The following is a 19,455-nucleotide window of genomic DNA, read 5'->3' on the forward strand; positions in this document are numbered from 1 at the left end:
AGTTAATTTTTTGTTGGTTTTGCGTTTGTCCTACAGCTTTCAACACAACAAGGAACTCTTAGCGCATTGCTCACCTGCATTCAGCTCTGCACTCGAATCCTATCCTTCACTCCACCTGACCACCCATCCTTCTCAGGCTTCATTTACTGTGGAGAGTGATAGGGAATCTAGCTGATGAGGGAGACTTAAAGGATGTTAGAAAACATTTTAACAAAATCCTAATGCCGTCAGCGCAGGGCCAGGACACAGAGTCTATAATAACCACTGGCACCCAGGTCATAGCATATTCATCTATTTGATAGAGAAGGAAAGTTAGCTAATTAAAATTCACTTTCACATATGTGTAGAACTCACAAACTTAAAAGAGATTTAACAAAGAAAAACCTACTTTTTGATGCTTTAGGATGGGTAGCAGTGATTTTGAAAAAGAGAAAGCAAGACAGAGAAAGGGGTATTAAAGCTAAGCTGAATTTACAGCTCTGAAATAAAAGGGTGCAGAAGATCATGCATGACTTAACAGCATTGCCCACCAAGTTTGGTGTGATGGCGGGATTACAATGATCCCTGGAATAATTGTGAGAAGGTGCATTTAGTGGGATCAACTCCAAATGAGTTGGACAAAACTCTTAAGGAAGGATCCTGAGATGCTGTGGAAGGATGACCAACATTACTGGATTTTCCCTTCTGGTCTGTAGGAACCAGGAATGAGTTGGATCTATCTTGAGCAAAGGAGTATGTATGCAGCTTTTGCAAACAATATTAGGTGCATAAACAGACACTATAACTGAATAGCAAGGGGATACAAAAACAGAAGTCCTGTCACGTAGCCATCTTTTCAGCTATCTTAGCACTGCAAGTAACAGACCAAAAGAAACGAAGAGCTGAACATCTTAGTGATGTTTTGGGTCCCAGTATTCTGGGTTACAGATAAGAAAATCGAGGTACAGAGTGACTTGTGAACCAAGTTTTGTGTATGTGTTTATATACATAACATACATGCGCACGCACACACACCCCTGGCCTCTGATGTGACTCGTTCTCTATCAATGGAGATTTTACAGTTAGATAATCAATCCCAGTGCAAAAGGTCCTTCAGAAGCATCATTATGCTTTTCCCATTAACATCACCAGACACAGCAGGCTAAGCTTGTTGGCATATATGTAATACAGCAAAGGGTAAAATCTCTGTGAGAAAATGCACTGAAGGTTATCAAAACCAGCAACAGTACTTAGCTCAAAGGAGTGGCGAAGGAACAAAAATTAGTGTGATGGTCAAAGGCAATTTTAGCCTCATTTATAATGTTTTAATTTGGGGCAAACAGTATATGTCTTCATATACTATTTGTATAAATTAAAAAATCAATTTAAAAAATGGTGTTTCTAAAGAGTTAGTGTTTTAGTAAGTATATAAGTCAATCTTAGTGTATTTACATACTCTTTTGCTTGCTCAGATTCATATTTTTAAAAATGCTTAAGACAGAGATACATATTATCATCTCCCCAATTCTAGTTGCAATTTTTCAAATATCTATTTAAGGGTCAGCTCTTTCCCCTTAAATTTTTACCATAACCTAATGTGTATTTCTTCTATTTAATTGATATGCTATTGCATTTTAAACCCCACAAAAGACAGATTTTCTTTCTATGGTACCTACTACCAAACCAACCACCATGTAACAGAAGACACTATCAATTAAAATTTGGTCTGAAAATTATACAAATTACCAGGCAGCCAAAATACTTATAGAGAAAGAGAGAAATAGAATTTCAGACATACAAATATTTCATGAAAACATGCTAGACATAGACAAACCTAAGATATTAAACCAGTGCTCCATCCAATTTAAACAGGTCTGTTGTTATATGGTGGGATCAGTCTCATCTATAGAGGCTGGCTTCTCAATCTGTCCTGTTTACAAAATATGGGACTAGCATTCACATTGAGATTTTGATCATTTTAATATTTTGGACATATTATAACATTACATTCTAGTATAATGTGCATAGTAGGCATGTCATAGAAGTAGAGTTTTAGACTTGGTAAGAACCTTCAAAATCTCGTAATTCACTTGCTTTCAGATGAAAAAATCAAGAACCAAAGGTGAAATTATTGACTTAAAATCACTCTGCAAATTAGCAATGACTTAAGTTGGGACAAGTGTGTTGATCAGTATATATAAATGTGTTTTTTTATGTGCAGTCAAATTAGAAAAGTAAAATGGGTGTGAGAAAGGAAGCCATCACAGGAGTTTATTCACTATTCTAAGTATGCCTAAGCAAAAGCTTGCCTCAAATAAGAATTTCTAAAATATATTATTTTTCTATCTAACAAACCTTGCTTTCTCTCAGTTAATATCCTTCATTGCCCAGTGCTTCCTAATTATTACTAAATTCCTAACACTGTTCCTCACAGAGAGAGAAGTATTAGAACAAGCGGACTCTTGCCATTTCCCCAATCACTTATTTTATAAACTTTCTATTTTTTGCTCTCCTTTTGTGACTAAATCAGACCTATGAAGTCCTGCTGCATAATTCCCCTTTATCTTGTATTCGAAAGTGCTCTTCCTCCTGCAATCTAATGTACAACTGAAATGTCCAAACTGCTAATAAACAGCATGGATTCTTGGGTCAGAAAGCAGACCATCTGTGTGCCAAACACCTGGGCATAAAGAATGAAGCCTGTCATTATTGATTCATAACATGAATATAAATTGGAGAATTCTAGAATGTTACCATACAATATACCAGAAGGTGCTAATAAACCAAACACTTCACACAGTGCCCTGTAGATGTTGCTTCAAAGTCTCTTTGGCTTTTCTCCTTTTCATCCATTTACACAGAGGGCTGCCAGATTTAGCAAATAAAAGCACAGTATGTCCAATTAAATTTGGATTTCAGATAAACAAATAGATTTTTAGTATAAGTATGTCCTGTGAAATATTTGGAACATGCATATAGCAAAAAATTCTTTGTAGCTCATCTGAAATTCAAATATAACTGTTTTGTAATATTGTATCTAGCAATCCTATTTGTGTGCAAATACCTTTGAGCTATCTCTGAAGATAACCTGCCCTTTCCTATAAGTTAATATATTATTTTCACAAATTTGGGAGAAAGAGCTATTTACTGAGTGAATATCTTATAAAATTTGCTTCAAGTCCTAACTAGAGAAATTTGCCAGACTTGGTGTATTGGGTAGTTCACAAGTGGGCAAACATTTCCTTAAAGGGTCAGATAGCAAATATTTTAGGCTTTGCAGCCCATACAATCTCTGTTGCAACTCTTCCTTTGTAGTGTGAAAACACACAGGTATTACATAAATAAGTGAGTATGGGTGTATTCCAATAAAACTTTATTTACAAAAATAGGTGTCAGCCCAGATGTGACCCACAGGCTGTAGTTTTCCAACTCATGTTACAATTGAACTAGCATCCCTGTGACATCACTTTTCAGTCCTACCCTGGGAGCTGGAGTCTTAGTGTTTTGAGACGTCCTGTCTCAGGCCTATGAGTCTTTCCCATGGGCATGATTTTGCCCTAAGTAGTTGGGCAAACTTCTGTGCTGTCCCAGAGAGCATAGGTGCTCAGCACCAAGGCAAGGAGCTCTGTGCATGGAGTTCTTTGCACCCATACATAGCTGACCTGGCTTGTGCCCCTTAGAGCCTGGAGCTTTCCAGTGCTCCCTAGAGGAGGCACCAGGGAAAGACACCAGAGTTTAACTGCCCTGACACCCTTCTCCAGGGAAGACCTATGAACTTGAGCCAAAGGACTGGTGTACACTTGTTTACTGTGTAAGCAAGAGTGGAGGAACATTTAATGTACAGTGAAACCTTACACAGAGTAAATAATAGAAAATTAAATTAAAAAAACACACGATTGAACTAGCACATGGCCAGTATTCCAGTGACATTACATTTAACTTATTGGGAAATCAGTCCAATTGAATATAGCTGGATCTCAAAAATCATAAAAATTGGATAGAGCTATACTCTAAAAATTCATAAAAATAGCAAGATTATAAGGGAAACAAATCAAATTTTGGACATATACTCTGAAAATGTGTATTATATCCCTCTGCTATTTAAGGGAGGAAAGAACAATAAAATGACCCCTTGGGTTTGAAACACTAATTAGAGTGAATTAAACCAGCACATTCTAGTACTACTTAGTTCATAATGCGACAGACACTATCATTTGACCAAATTACTACTTTTAAAAAAAGATCAATAGAAATACTTAAAATTAAAAATGAAAATGGGGCTAGCAATTCAAAGAAGATAAAGAACGTAACTGAGAAATAACACTGAAGAAGGCAAGTGAAAAAGCATCTGTCACACAAGGGCAGCTGAAAGGCAGACGAACAACAGGATACGGCTGGTAGGATAAATGGAGAGAGAGAAGTCTGGAGTAGTTTCCGTGACTCACGGCTGAGCCACAGAAACCAGAGACGTGCAGACTGATTTCAGATGGGCACCGGGAAAGTGAATATGGCATGCAAGGGGAGGCGCAGCTAGAGTCAAGGGCCGGGGGGGTGGGGGGTGCAGCGGGTGATGTCTTAGAGAGATACCCTTCCCGGCGAGACATGCGGAAAATAGATACAGCGGTGGGTTTTATTTATTATCTCTTGCCAGCAACTATTTGTTTACAATACAAGGGTTAAGTCAAAGATGATGACGGGTGTACCTGATGATGACAGGAAAGTCCTTTTTACAGTGTGTTTTGCTGTCCTAGGGGTTTAGTCTGGTGGGAAGGATTCAAGCGTACGTTTAAAATCAATCATGCGCGTGACAGCCAACAATGTATTTCAAAAGATCCCTTGGAACAAATGCTTCACTTGCTAAATTTGAGGCACAGATAAAGAGTTGCAAAAGCAAATTAAGTGGAAAAGAATCACTTTATGAAATAAGTTTCTTTTTTCCTTTTCATCAACATCAAAGCCAGAATCAACCTCACTCAACAATAACCGTGGAAATAACTGAAAGGAACTAAAAAAGTGATTGTCATTAAAGCTATCCCCATGGCAATAGGAATAGACCAGGTGTGATAAAGAGGGGAAAGAAATGAATGAATAATGAATACGCACAATACATATTTAGTAAGAACTCAGGATTAGGCTGGTGATTGAGGGGGTGTGCCAGAAAAACACCCAGTTGTCACAATATCAGAAATAACCGACATTCTTTGTTAGAATTTGCTAATTTGTGAGATAAAATTTTCCCCAAGTTAAAATTCACATTTAGAGGAAATGGCCTGCGAACCCTTTAGCCAGGCATAGTTATTATCACAAAAACAGTAACTGAGCTAATCTTAAAAAGGAAATTTATATACTCTGATCCAATAACTTTAAAAAAAAAAAAATCTCCAGCTCCTGTGTAAATATTTTGCATTTGTCACATTAAAATATATAAGAAAGTCTTTATTTTGATGATATCATTAGATAACATCAAAGGCAAAATTTATTTTGCTGGTGGAAGCACAGTAACTAATCTTTACTGAGCACTTTTAAAGTATCAGACACGGTGGTAAGTGCTTTTATGTCTTACACAACCATTGGAAGAAAATATATTAAATATCTCTATATATGGAAAAAATGAAGCACAGAAAGGTTAAATAACTTTGTCAGAAACACAGGTAAGGCACAGTGCAGGTTTCTACAGCAGACTGTCCCACCCAAAAGCCTGGGTCTTGATCACTACTCTATATCACAGGATTTCCTGCAGGCCCAGACAAATGGTCACTCACCACTGCAGGCACCGTCCAATGTGGGCCCCATTAATTAGCATTGTGGAGGAGGTTCGCCGTTCTGGGTCACAGCCAGGACCCACCTCTTACTCATGGTAGTGGTTCCTGGCTAGGAAGGTGATCAATGGTGTCATGTATCATGACACTGACTTCTAGAGTTGACTCTGCTGAGCTAAGTGGCTAGGCAGGTGTGCCCTTCTCCCTCTCCTGTCTATGGACAGCGCTCCAGAGGCCCATTCCTGGGTTGTGGATATTCATAGAGGCCTTTCCAAATTCCTGATGGAAGTAACCACAGTGCAATGACTGCTGAGGGCAGTTCCTGTCAAAGTACAGTCCTTAAAATAGCAGAGCAGAAGCACCTGGGAGCCTGCCAGAAAGGCAGCTTCTCAGGCCCCACCCCAGACATACTATATCAGTATCTTTGGAATCTGCATTTTATTACGATCGCCAGGTGAGTTGGAAGCACATTAAAGTTGGAGAAACATCAACTTGGGGGACTTCCTACGGCCATCATTTTTCCTTATGTTTAGAATATCCATGGCTGTGTATCAGGGGGGTCTTTAGGAGCCCTCGACATCTCACTTCCTCCTTGTCTATCTGTGCATCTGTTACCCTATCCTTGAATTTTCTGCATCTTTCTCCTTATGATCACACAACTTATTTTTAGATCTGGCCAGAGTTTCTTCAGAAGGTTTCATCCTGGACTCTTAACCCACTCTCAGCTGCCTAGAGATTTCCCTGGTTGGAGATAGCTGATGACAGTTATAGCCACACTCGAAAGTGTCTCTTCTTCATAGAACTGTAAATTGCATGTTTTTCTTGGAGCCCTAATTCTCCTCAGATTCCCAATGAAGTCAGTGGCACAAAAGCTTCACCTTGGTGTGAGCCCTGTCACATTTCTCAGTGACTCCGTGGCTTTGCTGTGCTTCACTACATAGAAGCACTCAACGCTGACACTGAAAACCACATAGCATTCAGTTCCATGTAAGATGATGGAAATCATGGCAGCTAACAGTGAAAGTTTAGTGAACAGATTTGTGATAAAGAAACACCACTCCCGCCTCCCATTCCTTCCCTTTATTGATGGTTGTCTCAGCAACCACCTCTCCCTCAGTGTTTATTTAACATTCGAGAGATTAATTTTGATTAAGTGTCCAATGCCAGTCTTATCATGCCAAACAATGGTTTATAGTCTACTCTAAGGGATGCCATGGGTGTATAAATTATAGAAGGACAAAGCAAACACAACAAGAAGTTGCAAACAAAATCACCAATTATTTATGTTACAGGCTGGATGAACCCTCTATTGAAACAGAACTGGATTGCCTTATTTATGAGCAAGTCCCAGCAAACCATCCATGGTAAATAAGAAAACTATACTTGCATTTTAATCCTCTAGCACCAGGGGTCTTCAGTGCAGATTGCAAGCAAATCAGTTAAAAATCTCAGTTTTTCAAAAGCGGTTTGTGTAGATTTCCTTTGACTTTAAAATTAATTTTCTTCCTATTTTTCATCTTGTGCTAAAATTTACCCCCACCTGTCTCGACATCTCACTTCCTCCTTGTTTATCTGTGTATCTCTTACCGTATCTTTGAGTTTTCTGCATCTCTCTCTTTATAATCACACAACTTATTTTAGATCTGGCCAGAGTTTCTTCAGAAGGTTTCAACCTGGACTCTTAACCCAAAATTTAAACTCATTCTGCATCCTGGACAAAGCAAAAATGAGAGACTTCTACAGACAGACATGCCATGAAGGCAGATGCCAAACAAGAGGGTAAAGAAAAGGCCAATGTCTAGGGGTGGGCAAAATTCAAGTAGAAAAGAAATGAATCAATAAATACATAAGCAGCTAGACAGCCAATCAAGGAGAACAAAGACCCTATAAAAAGGACCAGAGGATTTCACAAGGTCTAGATGAAATACTCTTGAATAATCACTGTTTGGGCATCTGAAATTTAGTACTTATATCTATAGCCAAATTAACCAGTATATAAATTAAATAGCACAGTTGCTCTTCAATTGTCAATGTACTTGACTATTCCTGCAGGTGGAATAAGCAAAGTCATTGATATATCAAAATTTGAGCTAAAAATGTTTTTATTTTGTAATATTCTACTAACACCAGCAAAATTATTGCATGTACTGCATGTAACTTTTCAAAAAGTAAAAGTAAAGACGTACTTTGGCAAGTGAGCAGTATAAGATACATAGTCTATAATATAATTTTCAAAGCATCTCCCAATATCAAGGTGGATCCAAACAGCAGCAGATTCTCAAGGGTGTAGCCAATTGGTCTGCTAAGAAAAGCTTGTCATGCAAACCTCCACTTTGGCCCTTATGGTTCTACACATTTTGATGTTTACCTCATATTTTAAAAATAAAATATACAGGCAAACATAACTAAATATAGTGATTACATGATAATGTTTTTAAAGGAAAAAGATGCTAAACACAAAATTCAGAAGGAATGCCGTGAATTTCTTAAAATTCCCAGAAGGAAGGCAGTTAAATACAATAAGGAAAAGAACAATGGTTTGGTGATGAATTAATTCTTGTTTTTCTAGTTCTTAAATTGGGGAATGAATGTTCATTTTATTACTAGCCATCATACTTTATTTGTTACATGTCTTTATATGCATAAAATATTACATAATAAAAATTAAGGAGATCCAAGATGGTGGCAGACTGAGTGGAAGCCACACTGACACTCTCCCGGGACCAAACAGTATTTACAACTAAAACATAGAAAAACCATCCTGAAAACCAACTGAAAATGAGCTGGAGAGCACCCTCATAACCAAGGAGGAAAAGTGGAGGCCGCACAGAGACTGGTAGGAAGTGCGGGGGTGAGAGGGCTGGCTGGGCTCCCACAGGCAGCAGCTGAAGGTCCAGAGGGAGAGCTCAGCTGGGGGGGTTCCCACTGAGGACTCCGGGGCTAAACCCCAGGCTGGGCTCCCCAGCCCAGAGAACCAGGACCGAGAAAGGTGCCCACATAACATCTGGCTGAAAAAAGGGTTTCTGTCTGCCAGGGAGAGGCGGCTGGAAATGCAGGCACCCTCTTAGCCAACGCACAACGTTCTGTGTGCAGTCACTCACCTTGGGCTCCAGCGGAGGGGGAGTGGAGTGGACTGGAGCTGTGTGAGGGAAGTCTAGGGTTGTGGGCTCTGAAGAGTGAGATCAGGGGACGCCCATCTGGATTCCTGTGCCGAGTCATCCCCCCCCCCCCCCCCCCCCCCCCCCCCCCCCGCACTGTGGAGGACATCTTTCTCCGAGGCAATTTTTTGGCTTTTGCCTAAGGGGAAAGCAATTGCCCCACCCTGCTGAAAAACCTCTCGCCCTGCCCAGAGGAGTTTCTGCAGCCTGAGGCTTGTTAAGAGACTGATAACAACCAGCCGCCCCACACTGTGGGGCTTCTACAGCCTGAGGCTCATTAAGAGAATCAGATTAATCAGTCTGCAGGCAGAGGCAGACCTCAGGGTGCTTTGAGTCTTTGCCTGATTTGCTTCGGGACCCAAGCCTTATAAAAGCAGCCTTTGGTGTGCATCTTTGTCCTATCCAAATGCACCCAGCCCCAGCAGTGGAGACCTCAAGCCTAGGGTTGTTGATAGATCCAAATAGGATACTTGGGGCCAGTCACAAACTGTGTCTAACATTGGCCTGTACCAGAGACCCTCCAAAAAGACTGAGAGTCCTAACAGATCTACCTAACAGTTAAAAACAAACCCAAAAAAGTTGCTCAAAAGGGGAGACCAAAAACCAAGCTCCAAATGAAAGAACAAGAGAAGTCTCCAGAAAAAGAGTCAAATGAAATGGAGATAAGCAATCTCTCAGATACAGAGTTCAGAATACTGATTGTAAGAATGCTCAACAGCATGAAAAAAGATATGGAAACTATGAAAAATGACCGGTCAAAAATGAAGAATGACATAGCAGAAATAAAGAATACATTGGAAGGAATAAACAGCAGATTAGAGGAAGCTAAGGATTGGATCAGCAAATTAGAAGACAGGGTAGAAAAGAAATCAATCAGAGGACCAAAAACAAAAACAATTTAAAAACAGGAGGACAATCTAAGGGAGCTGTGAGACAGCATGAAATGTAACAATATTCATATTATAGGAGTGCCAGAGGAGGTTGAACATATGCAGGGATTAGAGAACCTGTTTGATGAAATAATGGCAGAAAACTTCCCTAACCTGGTCAAGGAAAAAGTCACACAAGTTCAGGAGGCACAGAGAATCCCAAGCAAGAAGAATCCAAGGAGGCCCGCACTCAGATACATCATAATTAAAATGCCAAGAACTCAAGACAAAGAGAGAATCTTAAAGGCAGCTAGAGAAAAGCAACCTTTTACTACAAAGGAGGCCCCATAAGGCTGTTAGCTGACTTCTCATCCGAAACTCTATAGGCCAGAAGGTAATGGCATGAAGTATTCAAGGTAATGCAAAACAAAGATCTGAAACCAAAACTACTCAGTCCAGCCAGATTATCAGTCAAGATACATGGTGAAATAAAGAGCTTCCCAGACAAAAAAAGGCTAAAAGACTTTATCACTACAAAACCAGCATTACAGGAAATGTTAAAGGGACTGCTATAATTAGAAGTAGAAATAAAGAGAATGAGAAACATAGGCATAAAGAAACAAAATGGCAGTAAATGAGTATCTTTCAATAATAACCTTAAATGCAAATGGATTAAATACCCAATGAAAAGATATAGGGTGGCTGAATGGATAAGAAAACATGATCCAAATATATGCTGTCTACAAGAGACCCACCTCAGAACAAAAGACTCACACAGGATGAGAGTGAAGGGATGGAAAAAAATTTTCCATGCAAATGGAAATGAAAAAAAGCTGGGGTAGCAATACTCATATTGGACAAAATAGACTTCAAAATGAAGACTATAACAAGGGACAAGAAAGGTCATTACATAATACTAAAGGAATCAATCCAACAAGAGGATATAACCCTGATAAACATATATGCACCCAATATAGGAGTACCTAAATTTATAAAAAATCTTCTAGAGGACTTTAAGGGAGAGATTGACAGCAATACAGTCATACTAGGGGACTTTAACACCCCACTGACTTCACTGGATAGGTCTTCCAGACAAAAAATCAACAAGGAAACACTGACCCTAAATGACACACTAGATCAGATGGATTTAATTGACATTTACAGAACATTCTACCCCAAAGCTGCAGAATACACATTCTTCTCAAGTGCACATGGATGTTCTCAAAGACAGACCACATCTTAGGAGACAAAACAAGTCTCTACAAGTTCAAGAAGACTGAAATTATATCAAACATCTTCTCGGACCACAGTGGCATGAAATTAGAAATCAACTACAATAAAAACACTAAAAAACATCTAAACACATGGAGGATGAAAAGCATGTTTTTAAACAATGAATAGGTTACAAAGAGATCAAGAAATAAATAAAAAGCTTCCTGGAAACAAATGAAAATGAACACACTACAACTCCAAATCTACGGGACACAATGAAAGCAGTACTGAGAGGGAAGTTCATAGCACTACAAGCCTACCTCAAAAAAACAAGAAAAACTTCTAATAGACTCTCTAACCCTACAACTGAAAACTTAGAAAGAAAACAACAAGAAAAGCCCAGAGTAAGTAGAAGGAAAGAAATAATAAAGATCACAACAGAAATAAATAACAGAGACTAAAAAAAAAACAATACAAAAGGTCAATGAAACCAAGATCTGGTTCTTTGAAAAGGTAAACAAGATTGATGAACCTTTAGCCAGACTCATCAAGAAACAAAGAGAGAGGACCCAAATAAACAAAATCAGAAATGAAAGAGATAAAATAACTGACCCAAAAGAAATACAAAGGATTGTAAGAAAATACTATGAACAACTATATGCCACCAAGCTAGACAATCTGGATGAAATGGATAAATTCCTAGAAAAATACAACCTGCCAAAACTCAATCAGGAAGAGTCAGAAAGTCCAAATAGGCTGATAACTGCTGATGAAGTTGAAGCAGTAATCAAAGGGCTCCCAGCACACAAAAGCCCTGGCCCGGATGGCTTTACAGGGGAGATTTACCAAACATTCAAAGGAGAATTAACATCTATCCTCCTCAAACTATTTCAAAAATTCCAAGAGGAAGGAACACTTCCAAACTCATTTTACTAGACTAGCATTAGCCTAATTCCAAAACCAGATATAGACACTACAAAGAAAGAGAATTACAGGCCAATATCCCTGATGAACATAGATGCTAAAATCCTCAACAAAATATTAGCAAATTGAATACAGCAACATATTAAAAAGATCATACACCATGACCAAGTGGGATTTATTCTAGGGATGCAAGGCTGGTACAATATTTGCAAATCAATAAATGTGATACATTACATAAACAAGTTGAAAGACAAAAATCACATGATCATATCAATAGGTGCAGAAAAAGCATTTGATAAAATCCAACACCAATTTTTGATAAAAACTCTCAGCAAAGTGGGAATAGAGGGATCATACCTCAACATAATAAAGGCCATATATGACAGACCTACAGCCACCATCATACTCAATGGGCAAAAACTAAAAGCATTTCCCTTAAGATCAGGAACAAGACAAGAGTGTCCACTTTCACCACTCTTACTCAACATAGTACTGGAAGTCTTAGTCATAGCGATCAGACAAGAAGAAAACATAAAAGACATCCAAATTGGAAAGGAGGAGACAAAACTGTCATTATTTGCAGATAACATGAAGAGAATCCTAAAGACTGCACCAAAAACCTACTAGATTTAATAAATTAATTCAGCAAGGTAGCAGGATACTAAATTAACACCCAGAAATCAATGACATTTTTATACACCAATAATGAACTCTCAGAAAGAGAAAATTAAAAAAAAATCCCATTTACCATTTCAACTAAAACACTAAGATACCTAGGAATAAACTTAACCAAAGATGTAAAATACCTTTGCTCAGAAAACTACAGGACACTGATAAAAGAAATAGAGGAAGATATAAACAAATGGAAAAATATCCCATGTTCATGGATTGGAAGAATTAACATCATTAAAATGTCCATATTACCCAAAGCAATCTATAAATTGAATGCAATCTCTATTAAAATACCAATAGCATATTTCACAGATCTAGAACAAACACTTCGAAAATTTATATGGAACCAAAAAACACCCTGAATAGCCACAGCAATCTTGAGAAAGAACAACAAGTACTGGATGGATCACAGTACTGGATATCAAGTTATACTGCAAAGCCACTGTAATCAAAACAGGCTGGTACTGGCACAAGAACAGACATATAAATCAGTGGAACAGAACAGAGAACCCAGAAATTGACCCACGCCATTATGGTCAATTCATATTTGACAAAGGAGGCAAGAACATACAATGGAGTAAAGACAGTCTCTTCAAAAAATGGTGTTGGGAAAATTGGACAGGTACATGCAAAAAAATGAAACTATACCACCAACTTAAACCATACAAAAAAAGTAAATTCAAAATGGATAAAAAACTTAAATGTAAGGAATGAAACCATAAAAATCCTAGAGGAAAAGATAGGCAGCAAAATCTCAGACATCTCTCATAGCAATATGTTTGCTAATACATCTCCTGGGGCAAGGGAAACTAAGGAGAAAATAAACAAATGGAAATGCATCAAAATAAAAAGCTTCTGTATAGCAAAAGAAACCATCAACATAATGAAACGTGAGTCCACTGTATGGGAGCACATATTTGCCAATGACACATCTGATAAAGGGTTAATATCCAAAATATATAAGGAACTCATACAACTTAACAAAAGGAAGACAAACAATCCAATTAAAAAATGGGCAAAGGACCTAAATAGATCCTTCTCCAAAGAGGACATACAAATGCTAAGAGACATATGAAAAAATGCTCAAAGACACTAGTCATCAGAGAGATGCAAATTAAAACCACAATGAGGTATCACTTCACACCTGTCAGAATGGCTACCATCAACAAATCAACAAACTACAAGTGCTGGTGAGGGTGTGGAGAAAAGGGCACCCTAATACAATGCTGGTGGGAATGCAGACTAGTGCAGCCACTATGGAAAGCAGTATGGTGTTTTCTCAAAAGATTAAAAATTGACCTGCCATTTGACCCAGTGATCCCACTTCTAGGAATATATCCTAAGGAACCCGAAACACCAATCACAAAGAACTTATGCACCCCTATATTCATAGCAGCACAATTTACAATAGCTAAGATCTGGAAACAGCCCAAGTGCCCATCAGTAGATGAGTGGATAAAAAAGCTATGGCATTTTTGCACCGTGGAATACTATGCAGCTGTAAAAAAGATGGATCTTTTATCCTTTGGCACAGTATGGAGGGAACGAGAAAGTATTATGCTAGGTGAAATAAGCCAGTCAGAGAAAGACAAGTACCACATGATCTCACTCATATGTGGAATGTAATAAACAAAATAAACTGATGATCAAAATGGATCCAGAGACATAGTAGCATGGAGCAGACTGACGGATCTCAGAGGGAAGGAAGGGAGGGGGGAGTGGGTGGGGAGAGATTAATCACAGAACTTATATGTTTATAAGTGTAACCCATGGACACAGACATTGGTATGGGGAAAGCCTGGGTGTGAGATGGATGCAGGGTAGAGGGGATCAATGGGGATAAGAAAGGGACATCTGTAATATTTTTAACAATAAAGATAAAGAAACTTAAAAAAAAAGGATCTTGTACCCTTTGGGACAGTATGGATGGACCTGGAGAATATTATGCTAAGTGAAATAAGCCAGGCAGAGAAAGACAAATATCACATAATCTCACTTATATGAGGAATCTAAAGAACATAGTAAACTGGTGAACAAAATAGATTCAGTGACATAGAAGCATGGCTCAGACTGACAAATCTCAGAGGGAAGGTGGGGGTGGTTGGGGAGAGATTAACCAAAGGGTTTACGTGCATTTATGCATAGCCCATGGACACAGACAATAGTGTGGTGCAGGCCTGGGGTGGGGAGTGGGTGCAGGGTGGAGAGGTCAAGGGGGAAAAAAAAAAATTAAGCAAATCATCTAAAAATATTATTATGCTGCCAAAACCACAGAATGCCAATTCAGAAGGAAAAGAGTTATTATGAAAATTAATTTTTGAAGACTAATTATGTGGGGATTAAAGGAGGATTACGCCTTGAGATATTTTCTAATTGAGTTGGCAACAGAGAAGATATCACTCTGCCAGAGAAGCAAAGGGTACCTGGACCTTCTGTTTCTTGGTTGTTCATAAAGATAAGAATGACAACTTTGCTTTTTTCCAAAAATAATTCTAACCAATGTTTCCTAGAGAAATTATAAGATTTGCAGATAAGCCCGGATGGGTTTCAAAATGACATGTTTTTCTTAAATGCTAGAGTAACACATATTTTAGTTTCAGTAAACGTCTGTAAGTGCCACAAGAGGGTTGAAGGATCTACTATAATTTTTTAAAAATCTTTTGATTTTTAAAAGCTAAGTTCATGAGAACAATCAGAAAGTAATAAAGACTTGTTAAAAAGAAGATTTACCAGTACATTTGAGTATCTGAGGATATGGATATAGATAAATGGAGATTGGGCACAATGAGGTAAATTTACAACCTGTTAAGTGACCATGCCCTGAAAGTGCTGACTCATTGGTGAGTGGTGGGCAAGGCTCTTAGCCTCAGGTGGTGAAGTAGAAGTCATCTTTATCTGTGTAGCAGATTACATGAAAATGAGAAAGTTAGCTAATAAAATGTAGGCTATAACCAATATCCCCAAATCCTTCACAAGCTAGGATAGTGGATCAAATTCAGCAAATATATTTACTAGGGGCATATGTAAAGTCTGACACTTAGTTTTTTAAAATATAGTAAGACAGTATATATGAAAAGAAAAGTTGCTACAGGTGAATCTGATGTCTGTCTGCATTAATAGAGGTAAACTGTACAGAAGAAGTGAGGTGATCACTCTCAATTCTGAACAGGTCCGTCTCCACTCAGGAAGATTTGCACTTATTCCTGAGCACCTCATCTTAAAAAAATTGAAGAAAACAACCAAGATAATGAGTTGCTTTAAATTAACATCATTTATGCAATAGTGACTATCTAAACCAAAGAAGAGAAAGACATGGCAACAAACGAAATTGTTAAAGTTCAACACTGTACAACAAGAATAAAGCAAGAAACTCTGGGCAAGCTATTACTATGGCTTTGCAGGAGCAGAGTTGTTGAGCAGGTGACATGAGGTATAAGTGGTGGAAAGACTGACAAACCTTGCCTCCCCTCTTGATTAGTACATGGTCATCAAGGGGATGGGGGGCTCTCTCTCTCTCTCGTTCTCTCTCTCTCCATACACATACGTAACAACAACCAATAACAAACAGTGCCATGCCAAGTGTTTGATATAACTTAAGTCACTTCATCTTTCCAGTGACAAAGATACTATTATTATTCCCACTTCTTTGATAAAGAAACTGAGGCTCGGAGAAGTCGTGCAGCCAGTAGATGGTGAGGCTGACATTTAAACTAAGGCTGATTCTGGAACCCATGTTCTTATCTAATTAATCCAGTGATCCTCAATTCTAGCTAAACATCAGAATTCCCTGGATTGCTATTTTAAAATTTCAATATTTGGGTGCAATCCCCAGAGATTCAGATTTAATTGGTATAAAAAGATAAACTTAAATAAACTCTTCTCAAGGTGACTGTAGTTTGCGGCACTAGGCTATTCTGTTTCTTCTTCTACCATTTCTGCGGTAGAAATAATAGCATAAATCAATGCCAGCCCAGACAGGCTTCCCACCACTCCTCACCTCTAACTCACCTCCGAAAGCAGCAGTCTGGCTCCCACACTCGGCCTACACACGCGAACTCTCCCAATTAACTTCTACCCGACAAACCCACAGTCCTTTAAACGCTCCATCTTCCAGCATCATTTGACACTAGGCTCAGAGCACCATGCTTGAAACTGTGCCCCTCCCGCATGTTGTAAAATATGCCATCCATCTAACTGCTCTTCAGTTCCCAGGGGGCTTTCTTCTGGGGCTCGTCCCCATACCGTTATTTCCTCGGTTCCGTCCTCACTGTCCACCTTCCTCAGTGAGCATGTTGGCATCCCTGCAGCTCCATGGCCCATCCTACCGAGCGGTCTCTGCCTCTAGCCCAGTCTCTCCTGTGCATTCCGAATGCCCCCCCCTGTTTCTTGCACACGCAGGGCGCTGCACCTTGGGGAGTCCCGGCCCAGGGCCTGCTGTTGTCCCCATTGTGGAGGGCAGGGTGGTCACTCGCTCCGCAGCTCCTGAGGGGGAAGACACGCACCAGGCCTTCCAAGCCCACCTCGTTAGCCTCAGAGGGCATTGCACGGATGATGGGAAGGCAAAGTTTACTGAGAACAGTATTTTAATACAGTGTTAAGGAAACGGGACTCAGGAGAAGCCTATTTTGCTAGGCCCTTTGCCCATTTCCAGGTTCTCCTATATACAGTTATTCTACCTGCACGCCAGGAGAAAATGCTCGCTCACGGCTGCTTGGCTGCTTCTCAGATTCTTTACTCTCACTCTTTGTGCCACTCTCTCTATAACTAGAACTAATATATTGAGGCTTTCATCCCTTTTTTCACTTCAGATACTTAAGTAAAGAAGTACAATTCATTTCCCACTTATTTAATTCTATACAGCTGATGTATTTTCCTGCTTTTTTCTCATTTCTGACCTCACATTTGTTAAAACATGCTGCCCTCAATAAAAATGAATTGTTAATTATATGTATCAGTTTTTGATAAATTAGTGTCCATTAATTTTACCCTGTAAAGCAGGGGTGGGGAACCTTTTATTCTGCCAAGGGCCATTTGGATATTTATAACACCATTCACAGGCCATACAAAATTATCAACTTAAAATTTAGCTATGAAGAAAGCTAGATTTATTGAATTTCGAGTCTCACCTGCAGTTGCCCTGGCAGGCCAGACCGAATGATTTTGTAGGACGTATACAGCCCTTGGGATGGACATTCCCCTGCTGTAAGGCAATAATACTCTGAAAAAAATTACTTTATTATTAGTTATTTTTAAATTTTATAGCATTATTCTGAACAGTCATGATACTGGCAATATTAGTAATAATAACAGGGAAGTTATTTTCTCTAAAAAAATCTTTTATAATTTATAATGCTACTATTACAGTGTTCATCTTAAATTTTTATCTCTAATATATCAGAACAGAAAAATATTATTTTACTAGAGTTACAAATGAGTAATAACTTAAAGATATATATTAAGCACCTGTTTCAATAATCAAAGTTCAAATTTATATGAGTTGCAAGCTCAAAGGTGCTTGCTCAATATTAGATGATAATTATCTGGCTGGATGTGCCATTTCATTTATAATAAGGTACAAGTGCTTTGTGATTTATATAAATACAAAAATCCAATTAGGAGGTTTGCAAATACAGTAATTCCATTACCGAATATATTTACTTTGTCATATTAAAATAATTTCCCCAGTGTTAAATCTTAAAACCAATTTCTGTAATAATTCCTTTTTTGCTTACAAGATAATATGCATACTCTGCATACTGGATACAAAAGCATTCAAAAGATTCTCCCTTTTTGCTTCATGAATTTAATATATTTAAAACACACATAAACACACATGATTTTCACTGTGCTCCAAAACTTGCTGAAACTTGCCTATGAACACAAAAATTCTCCAAGACATTTTAATTTTTCAGTTCCCACTTCAAGCATATCTCTAAACTGAAAAGTTTAGTTAAGATGGTTTATAGTCTTATTTGTGATAGAAAAATTTGAATCAAGAGATGGAATCTATTGCTGTTATCAATACAAAATTTTTAATAGATAATTAGTAGAAAGAGAAACTCAAGCAATTTTCATGGGTAACTCACCATCAGGAATGTTCTTTATGGTATTCAATTAGGTATGAAGTAGGTGAAATTAAGGTTGGTTTTCACTTCATGGTAATACTATCTAATCTGTAAAACAAAAAACATGATGAGAAATGTGAGTGGTTGATGTACTTCTTATTAGTAACTTTAGGAAGAATTGCCTGTTATAGACTAGCTTTGATTAATCTCAGAAGTCAGGCATTTGACCAACACCCACCCGGCCTCTATGACCCACATACATTTACGTCAACTGCTAGGCAGTCTGCCAGACACTTTATTTTCTTGCAGACTGTGGGCCACAGACATGCAAATTGAGACAGAAATGCTACCAGCACAACTTCTCTCTTTGGGTATCTATCTAGGAATACTCAGCCAGAATTAACAGTCTCCCATCTCCCTTCCCCATCTCACATTTCCCCAGCTGTGCAATCCGAATTTATTAACAATGGAGAATTCCTAGTTTGATATAGAGTCCTAGCTCTATAGGAAACAGAAAAAACAAACAAAAATCCCAACTAAGTCAATGGAATTATAAGGGTAGAGACCAGAAGTATTGGCTCCCATGCATATGTTAGGATTTTGCAGTCATGTGCCAAGGAGACAGAATGTCAGCAACCTAACCTCTGCTCTAACCATAAGATGTAAGGAGTGATATGCTCCTGAATTATGAAACCAAATACCTGGATTGCTAAAGTCACCCATCAATTTAAAAACTGACATGGTGAGTGCTCCTGAACTCAGTCTCTGCAGATACCTTCCAGACTAAGCCCCCACCTGAGTGCTTCCTTCCAGAAGT

At 38.5% G+C, this 19,455-nt stretch overlaps 1 long non-coding RNA gene across 2 annotated transcripts in view; it reads right to left on the bottom strand.

Annotated features, from left to right (window-relative positions):
• Window positions 1–19,455, bottom strand: part of LOC308558599 — a 111,143-nt gene that overhangs the window by 56,884 nt on the left and 34,804 nt on the right. Inside the window, exons 3-4 of one of the 2 annotated variants that reach the window (XR_013999032.1) lie at window positions 18,660–18,746; window positions 17,700–17,791 (exon numbers count right to left, since the gene is read on the bottom strand). This is a non-coding gene — a long non-coding RNA (uncharacterized lncRNA). The remainder of the gene's footprint in view (window positions 1–17,699; window positions 17,792–18,659; window positions 18,747–19,455) is intronic. The other variant, XR_013999031.1, reaches the window with a different exon arrangement.

The sequence above is a fragment of the Miniopterus schreibersii genome, assembly GCF_964146895.1.
Source record: "Miniopterus schreibersii genome assembly, chromosome: 6".
Classification (NCBI taxonomy): Eukaryota; Metazoa; Chordata; class Mammalia; order Chiroptera; family Miniopteridae; genus Miniopterus; species Miniopterus schreibersii.